Here is a 16767-nt window from a genome sequence, read left to right as displayed (position 1 = left end):
TATGACAAGTCTAGTAGTTTTCTCGATTATTAAACTTGATAAATAAATTCATAATTGAAAAATTATTATTTAATTGATAGAGGCATTGCCCTCTTGCTGTTGGAATTTGTCATTATAATGTCAAACCGTTGCTAATGCTGTCCAACACTCGAATAACCAGCCAAGTAAGTCATGGCTTAATATCTTCTTTTCGCCGTCTTCGGTCGATTTATCATTGGCACTGTTGGGAAACAGTTATCATTTAATGTATGATCCTGTTTGTTAGTTAACTATCATTTTGTGTATGTGTTTGGGTGGGTTTTGTTTTGCCAATTTTTAAACTGAAGCCGATTTAAATAAAAGTAAAATGTTATTTGTAAATAAAACTAAATTGCGTCTAGATATTCAAGATTTAGACAAACTCCAGAGTTACGCGTCATTGTAGTGTACCGAATAGGAGAAATTACGTCTGGTTCTTTGAGTCTACTCATACCCACATGTTATTCAACATTTTGAAAAATGGCGGAACATTGCGAAGCTCAAGCTGATCGAACAGTAGTAATAAAACCTAAAAAACATTGCAAGAGTCGTATATGGCTCTACTTTGGTTTTGATCAGAACGACGAAGCGCAAAAGAAAGTTTTATGTTGATTTTGCAAGCGTCGTGTAGCTGCAAAAGGCGGCAACACCAGCGACGTGTACGTTCATTTAAAAATACATCACCCAATTGAATATGCCGAACTTCAAGAGAGATTTAAATCCAACGAAAGACACTAACATAACCAAGGCATTCCTTCTACATCAAAACAGCAGGGGGGAGGGAATGACCTGTTTTTAACACTTGTATAGTCACATTTTTTATAATAAAACTAAAATATCGGGATATTGTGATATATCGCGATATATCGTTAGCTTTTTATAATAAAACTAAAATATCGCGATATAGTGATATATCATTCTTTTTTTTTTCTGAAATATCGCGATATTTGATTTTACCAATATCGTCCAGCTCTAACCTCTAGAGGGTCGACAACCTTCGTATTGCATACTTTTACACAATTTGCGTACAAAGTGCGGCCATTTTGTTGGGCAGTTTCATTTCAATTTTCCCTATTTGACCTCTGGAGAATCCGCAAGCTAAAAATGCCATTTTTCGAACAATCAGGGGCCATAATCCAGGAAGTTAAATTCGGGTATCAGCGATTATCAAATCTTAGTGTGTAATGGGGATATATTCACACATTTTTTTTAAATCAAATAAAAATTTTGACTTCTACAAGGACCACAAACTAAAAACGCGATTTTTCGTACAATCAAGGGCCATAATTCAGGAAGTTACTATCCATATGCCGAATATCAAAAGGAACCAAGATCTTTGGGTTATTAACTTACATTTCAAGTTTCATCAAAATCAAAAGAAAATTGTGACCTCTATGAGAGGGTCCACAACATTGATATACCATATTTTTACACTATTTGAGTACGAGGGGCGGCCATTTTGTCTGTCAGTTTTGGTCCGATATTTACGTAATTCAAACTCAACTATCCTTAGGGTGTAATGGTGATATATTCGAACGTTTTTTTAAATCAGATAAAAATTATGACCTCTATATAGTTAACAAGCTAAAAACGCGATTTTTCGTAAAATCAGGGGTCATAATTCAGTAAGTTACGATCAGATATGCGGGAATATCGAAAGGAAGCGAGATCTTTGGGTTATAAAATTACATTTTAAGTTTCAACAAAATCGGATAAAAATTGTGACCTCTATAGGGTCCACAACCGTGATATACCATATTTTTACGCTATTTGAGAACGAGGGGTGGCCATTTTGTCTGTCAGTTTTGGGCCGATTTTCACAAAATTTGAACCCGGCCGTCCTTAGGGTGTAACAGTGATATACTACCAGTGGCTAACAGGCAGGATACGCCCACATTTTCGAGAGATGGTAGAGAACAAGCTAAAAAGAAAGTGATTTTTCCTACAATCAAGGGCCATAATTCAGGAAATTACAATTCGATATGCGCAAATATCGAAAGGAACCGAGATCTTTGTGTTATAAACTTACATTTAAAGTTTCAACAAAATGGGATAAAAATTGTGACCTCTATAGGGGCCACAACCTTGATATACCATATTTTTACGCTATTTGAGAACGAAGGGCGGCAATTTTGTCTGTCAGTTTTGGGCCGATTTTTACGAAATTCGAACTCGGCCGTCCTTAGGGTGTAACGGTGATATAATAATACGTTTTTTTAAATCGGATAAAAATTCAGGAAGTTACGGTCCGATATGCGCAAATATCGAAAGTAACCAAGATCTTTGGGTTATAAAATTACATTTCAAGTTTCAAAAAAATCAGATAAAAATTGTGACCTTTATAGGGTCAACAACCTTGATATACCAAATTTTTACGCTATTTGAGAAGGAACAACAGACATTTTGTCTGTCAATTTTGGGCCGATTTTCACGAAATTCGAACTCAGCCGTCCTTAGGGTGTAACCGTGATATAATAATACAGTTTTTTAAATTGGATAAAAATTATGACCTCTATAGGTTCCACAAGCTAAAAACGTGATTCGTCGTACAATCGGGGGCCATAATTCAGGAAGTTACGGTCCGATATGTGCGAATATCGAAAGGAACCAAGATCTTTGGGTTATAAACATATATTTCAAGTTTCATCAAAATAGGATTAAAATTGTGACCTCTATAGGGTCCACAAGCTAAAAACGTGATTTTTCGGACAAACAGGGGCCATAATCCATGAAGTTTCGATTCGATACATGCCAATATCGAAAGCAACCGAGATCTTTTGGAGATAAACCTATATTTTAAGGTTCGTTGAAATCGGATAAGAATTGTGACCTGTAGAGTGTCTACAAACAAATTGTAGACGGAAGGACGGACAGAGGCGACGACAATATACGTCCACATGAAAATGTGGGCGTATAAAAATTGTGACCTCTAAGAGACTCCACAACCTCGTCGGTCTGTTTTGGTCTGATTTTCACAAAATTCAAACTCAACCATCCTTATGGTATATTTGAACATTTTTTTAAATCAGATAAAGGTAGGTTGCCAGGCAATGAAACATACGCCCACAGCAGCTAGGCCGTCCGGGAAGCCAACAAGAATTGCCGCATATTTTGTCTTTTGTTGGTAATGAAACATTTATAGTACACTAAAAACTGATTGAGTAAAAAATCATTAAGTAATAATCAGAAAATCATAACAATTTGTTTGATGTCTAGTTCTGCCTCATGCTAACATTTAGTATACGAAACATTTAATATCATGGATTTAACTGTTCAAGTTATCAAAAATCATTGAAAATCAATCTACTTGTTTGACTCAAGATCTTAACAGTTGTGTATCAATCTAAAGTCAATCAAATAAATACTTTGGTCTGTAGAGCATCCGCAAGATTTTGCGAAGTAATCAAATTATCAAGGGTCAATACCCTGGCAGTACAATTGTAAAATCCTTGAAAATATATAGGTGTCTTCGTCTCATGACCGTCAACACTGTATATAAATTTAAAATCAATGGGATGATAACTTTGGCATCCACCAGATTTTTCAAAGTAATCATGGGTCATAGCTCTGGCAGTAATTATCAGAAATTGTTGAAAATCAATAGACTTCTTCGTCTTAGGAACTTAAAGGGCACATAAGATGGACGACATCACTTTTCGGTATGTATAGCCAGTGGTTACTATATCCACTTTACGGCAAGTTTACACCAATCTGATTAATATTAATTCGGCTATCTTCACTCAAAGTCGCAAAAAGACACCTCCCGTAAAAACGACTTTGCCAATTATCAAAAACTCTCTTGATACCCTCAGATGCCAGTGGCATCACTGTTAAATATTACCATCTTAATTCCATATTATAAGGTTTATTTAATATAGAGGGAAATACAATATGTCAGTGTCAGTGATGGGATTTCAAAATTTTTCTTGTCGGACATTTTTACCGAAAATAAAGGGACATAACTCTTATTGTTATTTAAAGATGGCAGTTTTTAGACCACACACAAAAATCACATGTGAACAAAATATTCAAATTCGTCCGTAAAAATAAAAATAGGTGCACTTCGTTATTTTTCATATTTAATTCCTGTACGGTATTCAAATTTAAGTCAGTAATATTCCTACAAAATTCATAATACGATAGAATGAAAGCGTGCCGACTGCTGCCGATCTGTACTGTTTCAAATTCCTCCAAAATTACCGTATTTGCGGGTCATAAGTCACTACATTTTTCAGCAGAAGTCCGGCATTCGGCTTATACTCCGTTACGACTTATGTACAGAGGGTAAGAATATGATATCTCGAGGAATGACATAATCCGCTAAATAATCGCATTCTACTCTAGCACGCGCTATCGTCTAAAACAATTAAGTACTTACACTATTGCAATCGACATATTCGTCAACATTGCCTAGATTACTTATTTCTTTATTTAAAAACATAAACCCCATTCAAAATATGATCGTAAATCTGAGAATATGCCATCAAAATAGATTCTTTTCTTCGACATTAGAAGCGTGAATTTAGTCACATATTCATTTCATTATTTCACACGTCTCGGCGAGATTTCTAATACCGGTTCAGCACTCGGCAAACCTCGGCAGATTCTGTTACTCTACATCTAGCCTCGGCTATATGACGGTAAGTGATATGTACCTAATCAGATTTTCTTCAAATAAGGACAACTTTGCTCTGAAAATTCTAAACACGCTTCGAACAACGCAATTTTAATAACTTCTTTCTAAAACCGGCAAGTTCGTAGGTACATATCACTTACCGTCATGCAGCCGAAGCTAGATGTAGAGTAACGGAATCTGACGAGGTTTCCCCCGAGTGCTGTAACCGCGTGCTAAAAATGTGTAATATTTTTTGGATATATGTGCGTGTGAAATAGCTTTATTTAACGCACGCTTCCACCGAAGTGATATCGCAGACGAATTATAATGACTGTCTATTGATCTGGGCGTTATATACTCTTACAATATGTGACTTCTATGATTAGTTTATACATATTGTTGGCTCACATCAATGCGATTAAAATGTCCAACAATGCAGAAACCACAAGGTTAACACGAAGATTAAAATTATAATGGATTGATGAATAGTCCGACAAAGTGGAAACAATGGCTTCTGTTGAAGATTAGATTGATGAATTGTCCGACAAAGGATTAAGTCAGTCAATCAAGGCAGATTAAGTAGTTAATCAAGGTAGGTTTATTGACCATATAACACGATAAATACGTTGATCACTTAATTACCTAATCAACCCAGCTTATTATCGACGATAATCTGGTTGAGTGGTAGTTATACACTCAGTAAACTATATTAATTTCGGAATTTTGAATATTATTCACCATGTCTTGATGTCCGATTGGGCATATTCCCGGTCGGACAATTTTGGGCGTTTGGAAAAAAGAATCGGACAAGTCCGGAATATACGGGCAAAATCCCATCACTGGTCAGCGTCCCTAACAACAAGCATGGTATCCTAGAGGTCATGTGACATTAAGACAACTCTTAAGGTACTGCCTATGGAGCAGGAGTGACACAACTGACTGTAACATTATTATAGAGTCTAAATACACTACACTCCTTCTTCCTTATTTAAAAACATGATAAATGTTAATAAACTGACACCTTCCGTAAAAACAACTTTGCCAATTATCAAAAACTCTCTTGATACCCTCAGACGCCAGTGGCGTCACTGTTAAATATTACCATCTTAATTCCATATTATAAGGTTTATTCAATATAGAGGGAAATACAATATGTCACCGTCCATAACAACAAGCATGGTATGCTAGAGGTCATGTGACATCAAGACAACTCTTAAGGTAATGCCTATGGAGCAGGAGTGACACAACTGACTGTGACATTATTATAGAGTCTAAATACACTACACTCCTTCTTCCTAATTTAAAAAAATGATAAATGTTAATAAACTGATACGTAATATACATGTATAGTCTTGTTTTTCTGAACAAAACTATCAATGCTATGTCTTTAGCAACATGAGTAATTCACATACAAACGTAACATAACTATTTTTAAATCGGATAAAAATTATGACCTCTAATGGGTCCACAAGCTAAAAACATGATTTTTCGTACAATCAGGGGCCATAATTCACGAAGTTACAGTCCGATATGGGCAAATATAGAAAGGAACCGAGATCTTTGGTTTATAAACTTATATTTCAAGTTTCAACAAAATCGGATAAAAATTGTGACCTCTATAGGGTCCACAACCTTGATATACCATATTTTTACGCTATTTGAGAAATAACGGCGGCCATTTTGTCTGTCAATTTTGGGACGATTTTCATGAAATTCAAATTCAGTTGTCCTTAGGGTGTAACGGTGATATAATAATACGTTTTTTTAAATCGGATAAAAATTATGACATGATTTTTCGTACAATCAGGGGCCATAATTCAGAAAATTACGGTCCGATATGCGCGTATATCGAAAGGAACCGAGATCTTTGGGTTATAGACTTACATTTCAAGTTTCAACAAAATCGGATAAAAATTGTGACCTCTATAGGGTCCACAACCTTGATATACCATTTTCTTACGCTATTTGAGAAAGAACGGCGGCCATTTTGTCTGTCAATTTTGGGCCGATTTTCACGAAATTCGAATTCAGTCGTCCCTAGGGTGTAACGGTGATATAATAATACGTTTTTTTAAATCGGGTAAAAATTATGACTTCTATAGGGTCCACAAGCTAAAAACATGATTTTTCGTACAATCAGGGGTCATAATTCAGGAAGTTACGGTCCGATATGCACGAATATCGAAAGGAACCGAGATCTTTGGGTTATAAACTTACATTTCAAGTTTCAACAAAATCGGATAAAAATTGTGACCCCTATAGGGTCCACAACCTTGATATACCATATTCTTACGCTATTTGGGAACGAATGGCGGCCATTTTGTCTGTCAATTTTGGGCCGATTTTCACGAAATTCGAACTCAGTCATCCTTAGGGGGTAACGGTGATATAATAATACGTTTTTTTAAATCGGGTAAAAATTATGACTTCTATAGGGTCCACAAGCTAAAAACGTGATTTTTCGTACAATCAGGGGTCATAATTCAGGAAGTTACGGTCCGATATGCACGAATATCGAAAGGAACCGAGATCTTTGGGTTATAAACTTACATTTCAAGTTTCAACAAAATCGGATAAAAATTGTGACCCCTATAGGGTCCACAACCTTAATATACCATATTCTTACGCTATTTGGGAACGAATGGCGGCCATTTTGTCTGTCAATTTTGGGTTGATTTTCATGAAATTCGAACTCAGTCATCCTTAGGGTGTAACGGTGATATAATAGAACGGTTTTTTAAATCGGATAAAAATTATGACTTCTATAGGGTCCACAAGCTAAAAACGTGATTTTTCGTACAATCAGGGGCCATAATTCAGGAAATTACGGTCCGATATGCACGAATATCAAAAGGAACCGAGATCTTTGGGTTATAAAATTACATTTCAAGTTTCAACAAAATCGGATAAAAATTGTGACCCCTATAGGGTCCACAACCTTGATATACCATATTCTTACGCTATTTGGGAACGAACGGCGGCCATTTTGTCTGTCAATTTTGGGCCGATTTTCACGAAATTCGAACTCAGTCATCCTTAGGGTGTAACGGTGATATAATAGAACAGTTTTTTAAATCGGATAAAAATTGTGACCTCTATAGGGTCCACAAGCTAAAAACGTGATTTTTCGTACAAACAGGGGCCATAATCCATGAAGTTTCGATCCGATACATGCCAATATCGGAAGCAGCCAAGATCTTTTGGGGATAAACCTATATTTCAAGTTTCGTCAAAATCGGATAAGAATTGTGACCTGTAGAGAGTCCACAAACAATTGTGGACGGACGGACAGACGGACGGACAGGGGCGACGGCATAATACGTCCACATGAAAATGTGGGCGTATAAAAATTCCTCTACATTATGTCTGGATCGCCATTTACACAGCTTTCATGGTGTGTAACATTGGATTTTTGGGCACGCCGAATTCAAATATGGGCACAAAATACAATATCAAAAATCTAAGATGGTGGAAATCCAAGATGGCGGACAAAATGTCACGATTTACTATTATTTTGGGAAGTATAGATGGGATATGGCTTGTGTTGTGCCAAACATGGGGTTCTTGGGGTCGCTGAAATCAAATAATGGACTGAAAATTGATTTCAAAACTCCAAGATGGTGGAAATCCAAGATGGCGACCAAAAATGAAAATTCCTGTATATTAGGTCTGCATCGCAGTATCAGTCCAGGCGAAAGCCGTCGGTCATTACCGATAAAATAGCTCTCGTTCCGGTATTTTCATCATGAATACCGGCCCAGTTGTCCGAAAAGATTCTGGACCCGGTTTACGGACTGCTGGTTGTATTAAATCATCGTCGTATTGGCACTGACTGACGGCACTTCGTGCACGGACTGTTGAATTCTCGTTTAATTTATTGTGTTAATTTCACTATTGTTTAAAATGTAAACAAAATCTTATCTCGAGTACGTAGAGTACGGAGAGCGTGAAAGTTATACGGGACACGATAGGCCTTGGTGTAATTTTACATGCAAAATTAACGGTTATATTTGTCATAAACAATCGATGTCAAAACCATATACTGCCACAATGTTATGAATGTTGAATATTTTCGTTAATAATACGGACCGCGTTAGGTAAAGGTGTATAGTAAGAACACGCGTGTTCACATATTCTGCACGATATATGCGGTTACATTTCCAACCAGTCATGTAAAGCTGCATGTCTAGTACATTTTGAAGGACACGTATGCATAAGACTATACATGTTTAGAGTGCATAGTTAAGAATTACTCTCGAATCATGGCAAAGATAGACTTTAAAATTGCAAACTATAACGGTATTTAGGTTACCGGTCTTACAAATAGAAATAAGACAAATAGAACTTGCAACGGGAGTCGAATGCGCTTTCAAATCAGACATAAGAAGCTCGTACTTACCGCAAAAATGAAATGAACGCGACACAAGTCTCCGATGTCAGAGAATATTAGTTAAGTATAACCGCTATCAAATCCACACAAAAATCCAAGGCACTCATTTTATTTTAGAAAAGAATAACTGTAGGCTCGATAGAAGAGCCTATTCTACATGAACCCCAAATCAATGGTAACTGTCAACTTGTATGTTGTCATTCTCGTGCAGATTTGTTTGAATAACAGAAATGTCCCGTGTATCAAAGATCAAAGAATAAAATCGCACGAGCCACTCTTTGTTGTTTTTATGCGAATTCAATTTATCTAAAAGGGGCTCCGGCGCAATTTAAGGAATTATTTTTGACCCAATATTAACCATCGCCAATTTTTTAAATCATGGGATAAAGTCAATTAACAAACAATACGGGTCTACTTTATTACAAAAACATTGGTGAACTTACCATTTTGTCTAAAATCATAACGCTAATCAACAAACAATACTATTGTTCTTTATTACAAAAACATCGGTGAACTATATTGTTTTTGTACATATTGTATTTATTTATTTGTTTGTACTATATGTTATACCTGATGAGTCTTTGGCTTAACGGAATAAAGAATTTGAACTCGAACTAATCGCTGTCGTGATGGCGAGCCAAGCTAGTTGATTATTAGGTAAATAAAACAATATAAACAACCAATGAGTAAAACTGATCTTTTCTAATCAATTAAATAATATACAAGTCAAGTACCGGTATTACCTTAACTGTGGACAGGTTTGCTTGTGGACGGGTTAACGAACACTCAACTTACAAATATTAAATCATCGCCGTATTGGCACTGACTGACGGCACTTCGTGCACGGACTGTTGAATTCTCGTTTAATTTATTGTGTTAATTTCACTACTGTTTAAAATGTAAACAAAATCTTATCTCGAGTACGTAGTACCGTATATCGAGCTAGTCTAGTAAGTAGTAGGCTAGGTTAATCCAGACTAAAACAAAAGTCCTTTTATTGTATTAATAACATTTAATGTGTTTCGGTCAACTTTTAAAATTCAAACAGTATAATTTTATCTCGCACCTCATCAACATCAGGATGCAAGCTTATACATCTGTAATTGAGTAAATTATAACTCTACATGAACATGCAACATTACTTGTGAAATATTATATATTTTAATTTTATTATTACTACACATATTCATTCATTATAGACGTTAATCAAACCTCAGGCTTGCTGGACTAGTTGTAAAATAAATAAGGTTAAACCCCATTTCATTTCATTTGTAAATTCATTGTTTTAATTACCTTAAAGTCTAGAGATATATAATTTAAGCTCACTCACTGTTGTACTCTTATAATTAACGACAAGACCATACCTTGTCCAGCTGTCTAATTAAAGCTATTGTGTTTAACATGCATTACGTAAGAGCTAAAATGCCTATTGCAGGTCTTTCTTTTGGCCTTAAATGTTATATAAAATATTAATTAGGCATTTATTAACAAAACAAGACCAAATCAACTCTTGATACCATCAGATACTCAAGATTTTAACTAGATTAGATTGGTTCGTCATTTAAAAATTAAATTTAAAAATCGGAAAGCCAGGCCATGTCTTGAATATACCAGTGCCCTGGTTACAACAATGCACACATCTAGTCAAAACTACAACAAACAGTGATAACTTGACTCAGAATCGAGTAATTTGCATGAAATATTCAATATTTTTATTTTGTATTATCTATTTGTGAGCTATTATAGCAAGAATGGCCAGCTCTTTATCTAAATCTTACATAATGTATCTTTAATTGTTTAAACTTAAGATGCTCTAAATCAGATCTAATTTCCAATATGTATATAAACTCAGCAGGGTGCAACATATATAGATGGGATGGGATGGCCTAGAGTATCACGCTTCGAACTCTAGCTGGTCGGTCACCTCTGGCTTGCAATTGTGGTTTCGATCCCTGGTGTGAGTATATGTGGCTTGGAGATAGGGGCACCTTCTCACACTCATGGGTTTACTCCCACAGAAAAGACTCTTCACATGCACTAAGATAATAAAAGTAAGACAAATTATCTGTGATATCACCTTTGGTGGAAGCAGACATTAAACACCTAGAACAACAACATCTACATGTATATTCACTCTGGAAATAAACATACATGTTGAACACTCTCATCTGATTTCAAGACTAAATTACTTTCAGGTAAGTAACGTTACATTTAATACTGTGTCATATTTTTTAGTTCTCGTTTTATAATTTCATTTCTTTAAATAATGCATGTGACAATATATGTATATGTACAATTTACAATAAAGCATACAAAGATAGACATCTTATTAACTTATTAACTATTCATTAACTTTATTAATATTTTATTCTATATACAATAATTGTTTTTATTGATATATTGTTTGATATACCGGTATTCACTCTGGAAATAAACATACACGTTAAACAACCTCATCTGATTTACAGACTAATTTACTTTTAGGATAATTAAGAACAAAACAGTCAAGCAGTAAGCAACCACCCCCCAACCTTTTTTGTCTTAAACAGATTTCTGGAATAAAAATATTTGGAAAATATTATAATCAAAAATCAAAAGTACTAAAACTTGAAATCAAACAAGATAGTTTCATGAATGGGACATGTTTCAGCATTTCACACACAAGCACAAGGGAGGTCCAGTTGTCCAAGAATGTCCAGACACATGGGTCTTTACGACTCTTGGCCAGCTGCAGGTTCCAATGGCTCCTCTTTGTCACTTTATTCCTCTGCAACTTTATTTACTGGCATGGTGCAAAACTCTCGGATGGACTTGAACAAGTAGTTCTGGCGTTTGTCATCGAGGCCAGTAGGCAGCAGTTGATTCGGTCGCTCAAGAGGAGGACGGCCAGTCAGGTTCTTTAGGAGACAGACCATCTGTTCCCCAGAGTCTGAAAATTCCTTGTAGAAAACGCAGCCGGGATGCTCAGAATCAAACCTGGAAAGACAGAATTTCGATGACCAGGGTGAGTTTTAAGCAAAACATTTTCTTCAGATTTCAAGCAATTTCATTCCATCACATTCCTTTCAATGTTTTAATTCAGTAGCAGAATGCTGATCTTAATTTCAAATCAGACTCGCCTACTCACCTGAATACATGCTTTTTAATGTGCTTTAAAATTCCAGGAAGAATGGCTTCAGGATCATGTACACCTGCCATCTCACTGTTGCGCTGATCTTAATTTCAAACAAGACTGACATAGTATAATTACATGTAGCTTGTGTACTCACCTGAAATGTTGTGTTTTTTTAATTCCAGGTAGTGATTTGAAAAATGGTCTTAGGTATGTATTCCAGTCCCTCCGAGGTACAAAAATCTTCCCACCTTCACTGCCAACTTTCTGGGCAATATTGACTTTCTTAGTACTTGAAGTTACAACATCAACGATGTCATCCAAACAGGACACCATTGTCCTCTTGTACCTTTGTTTAATCAAACCAAAACACCAATCAGGAGCAAATTTTGAATGTCCAGTTATAAGGAAGTTGAGGGATATAGTATTGTGCAGTCCACAAAGAACTCGCCTCAACAGACACCACAGCATCATGTTATTCTTGTTTTTTGCCCACTACAATTGTCACAGTGCAATTGCATGTGCATTTTTCTGAGTCCAATCGTATCAAGAAATTTTAAATTTATGACTGCATTGGAACCCTTCGAAATGCACATACCCTCATCAATAAGATAGTTTACTTGCTGTGGCAAGCCTTCGCAGGTAACACTAAACAAGCCACATTTCTTTGGAGTGAGGAAGTAAAGTGGGCCTGGCTGCATGGGGTTTGAAGGGTAATGCACCTGCTGTGCGTAATCAAAAGAATAATGCATTATTAGATTCCTAGAGTTCGGTGCGTTTTTCCCCAGCACTAATCCAGTATCCTGTATAGTTTCCTTAGAAGCATGAACCATGTCCTGATAGAGAGATCGCTCCAGGGTGACCCTCTTGATGTGGAACTCTTGCGCATGGATACGCTTCGACTTCTCCTCATCAGACATATTTGCACTTCGATACACAGCCGAGTTGTTACGTTGACATACCCAGCACAAGTCTGTCATTGGCCGAGATTGTACGATGTATGGCAGCAGTGTCCCCCATAAACTTCTGAAAGATCGTGTCTTGACAGCTCGGTGACCTGAAAAAGTAATGATAATAATGATTATCTTGGACAGTATGAAAATACATGTATTCCTAAAGTGGCAGACACACTAGCCGAATCATACTAGTGGATGACCCAGCGCTGCACGGGTTGATGTGGTATAAAAACAAGAGAGGGATAAAAATGGGGTTTGACGTCCACTCAACACAAACTAGGTCATTTCGGGATTAACACATGGTTCAATTTTATTTCAATAATTCGCTTCCACGTAGGGGTCTTTAGTAGTGGGAGGAAACATGGAGGACCCAGTGTAAACCCACGAGGTTAGACAGGTAATCCTACTCCTTGTGACGTACAACCGGGAAATCGAAATCACGCTAGTTGACTCAATGACAGAGCTTAAGATACAATGTGCACAGCCCTAGTGTAGCCGCCAACCCTGAACATACAGACGACTCAGATACATACCTGCTGTTTCCATTGCAGATGTGTACAGTTTAAAGATACTGGTCTTGGAGTAATGGGACGGCAGGAGCTTTATATCAAACCGTTTATAGCCTGGAACTCTCCCTGCTAGTGATACTGAATGGGCCTCTGCGAAATTTATTATGAAAGATATAACACGAGTCACGTCTTCATGCGTCAGTAGCCTTGGATCTGTAGCACGCCTACCACCACTTTTCTTGAACCGAAGGGTCAATCCTTCTTCTTTATAGTGCTTGAGTATGGCTGTGAGTTTATTCTGACTGATACTGAAATAAAAGATGAAAAGGTTAAAAACTTTGTAACAAAAGTTGCCAGGAGATCAGGAACTAACTATACTGTAGGCCTATTGACAATAAGATCTTTCACATTTCATCAGTTTTTATCAAAATATCATAACTTTAGTAGGCCTACTCTTAATGATTACCATTAATTTTTATGTTCCTATACGGATGTAAAGACATGATCGGTGAAGGTCGCTTTCTACACATGACAATGTATCAGCGAAATGGCGATAGAACTTGCTAAAAGACAAGTTGGACAAGTTGTTTAATTCTATTAAATGAAATGAAATGAAATGGGGTTTAACGTCCTACTGTTCTGCTCCAAACTGGGCTAATGAAGACGGGCATATGCCATACAGTGTGCTATGAGGGAAATTTTGCCCGAGCAGCGGCACTATGACCTACTCTTATATCGAATTCCAACTGCCAAGGGATCTTTTACGTGCATGCCAATGTGTACACGGGACCTCAGTTTTTCGTCCCATCCGAATGACTAGACAGCTGTCCTTGTCAGGCCTTCCGTCCTGCATCACTGACAAGGGGAAACCACGCTGGATAATATGGTACCCAAAACCATAGTACACTATTTCATTTGTGTACTGATTATAAAATGTTAATAATTTATAATCATATTGGATATTAGGATCCTATAGTTTCATGACAAGATTAAACAGCATAACTATAATTTATCAATATTGAATTCTAATTCGTGTTTTTAATTTTGAATATTATTGAAAATATTGTAATTTACTTTGAAATAAAAAACTCCACATTACCAACGAATGAACTTGAATGTGTCACGGCATATTCGATGTCTGTGCATGAAGTAACTTGTACACTGGTGTTGTCTCTGTTTTTGTTCTTTCCTTTTCGAACAGCGTGTGGAGTTCCCGTTGGAAAAAAACCAGCTGATTTTCCCAAGGAGAATTAGATCTTTCTCAAAATCAGTGAGGGCCGACATACACATTCTCAATTCATAGACAGAGTCCGAACTCAGAACAGTGTAACATGGTTTCCCATCATTTAGTTTACATTCGCAGGTGAAGTTTTTGATCATCTCATACTCCTGTTCTTTATCAGGACTAGGACGCAACTCCTGCATTTCATTTACTGCATCTCATCAACAACCAAGGGGTCTTGATGCTGATCATCATCATTGACATCAACGACATTTTCATTCACACTGTCAGTGTCACCCTGGTCGTGTAGGCCTACATTTTCAGATTTGTCATCAATTTCCATTTCATCTAAGCCATCGTCATCCTCTGAATCACCCAAGTCACTGCCTTCACCGTCACAGAAGTATGTGGACATCAACTCATTCCACTGCGATGCACTAGCAGCACCATGCAAATTACTAGCCGACAACTGATTCAGACTATCGGCTACTTTTCGCTCCTTGGAAAGAGCCATATTCACGTATGTCAATACTATAGGCCTATAACTTATAACGATAAGTACTACCTGATGTTCTTAAGAATATTCATTCAATATTTATCAATAGTTTATTCACAATATGTAAAAAACGGTCAATATAACGATGCTACCTAATGTTCTTTAAAAGAATATTCATTCAAAATTTATCAATAGTTTATGCACAATACGGTACAGAAAAACTGTTGTTTTCATACCATGGGTGCTGTCATCTTGAATACATCCCACAATGTACTGCGCGTGACTCAACGGTCACTATATAACAATACTATCTAATGTTCTTAAGAATATTCATTCAAAATTTATCAACAGTTTATTCACAATACGTAAAAAATTCAATGTTTTGAAGAGATTGATTTCACAACAATGGGAGCTGTCATCTTGAATTACATCGCAGAAAGGCAATCGACCAATCGGAGACCGGGATTTAAGGGTCATGGTGACCTTAGCATGACAACACCGGAGATTGTTTATAAAAGTTATGAGGATTCCCGGTCTTTTTTTAGCTCATAATGACGTAGAATTATTATAATGAGTGCCACAGATAGCAAGGGGAAGTCCCCTCTTTATACTAATACCCGTATGTTGGGAATTCCCCGCTTGGATATTTTACAAAAACAGCAACTAAATGAACGATTGTTTTGCTTTATTCCGAGATAATTAATGACTTTTTTACGGATTGCCTTTTACAAAATGCGATTTTTGAACACTAAAGATGTTCTTTTCATGAAAATTAAACTTCTAATCGACGAAAGAGGTACTTATGTGACTTTTAATGAGGAAATGTGAATTTTGAAAATTTTGACCTACTGAACCATTATTGCACTCTTTCTCGGAAGCTAGCTTTGCGACAACCGACTCAATTAGCTATGCCGCATCACATATGATTTCGGCGCTGTCCTTTCTGTGACAGTTCCTGGCCACCATGTCTCCTTCTTCCTTAAATCTTTGACTAGACCAGGATCTCTTATCATGATGTAATTTTTGATCACTTTGTTTATTTCAAACTTTTTCTTCCAAATTAGGTTTTACAAGCGATAATCTTGTCCTTAACTCAAGTCCTAAAGATAGGTTGCCAGGCAATGAAACATACGCCCACAGCAGCTAAATTGTCTGAGCGGTCGACAAGATTTGTCGCATATTTATTCCTTTGTAGGTAATTGGGGGCCTTTACAAGACAGTTCCATACAGATCAGATTATAATTTTTGTCACAAGGGTTCACAAGGTTTTACAAACTGAAACAAGGGCCTCAACTTTGGAAGTAGTTTACAGAAATTGTAAAAGTAAAACAAGGGCCATAAATCTAGAAATAACTGATAGAAATTGCTGAAATTCAATAGACCTCTGTTTCACAAATTTTAATGATGCATATAAATTTCATACATATTGGATGATAACTTTCATCAATC

General features: G+C 36.5%; 1 protein-coding gene and 1 long non-coding RNA gene across 5 annotated transcripts in view; both read right to left on the bottom strand.

Annotated features, from left to right (window-relative positions):
* The window catches only part of LOC126830306 (glycogenin-1), a 280407-nt gene that overhangs the window by 229413 nt on the left and 34227 nt on the right, over positions 1-16767 (bottom strand). The window lies entirely within an intron of this gene.
* Positions 9083-14421, bottom strand: LOC126830712 (uncharacterized). Its single transcript, XR_007683936.2, has 3 exons — positions 13625-14421; positions 12293-13192; positions 9083-11999 (listed from the first exon to the last, which is right to left on the bottom strand). It is a non-coding gene; the product is annotated as an uncharacterized LOC126830712 (long non-coding RNA).

This window comes from Patella vulgata, chromosome 1 (genome assembly GCF_932274485.2).
Source record: "Patella vulgata chromosome 1, xgPatVulg1.2, whole genome shotgun sequence".
Classification (NCBI taxonomy): Eukaryota; Metazoa; Mollusca; class Gastropoda; family Patellidae; genus Patella; species Patella vulgata.
This window is presented reverse-complemented; position numbering and strand designations above follow the sequence as displayed.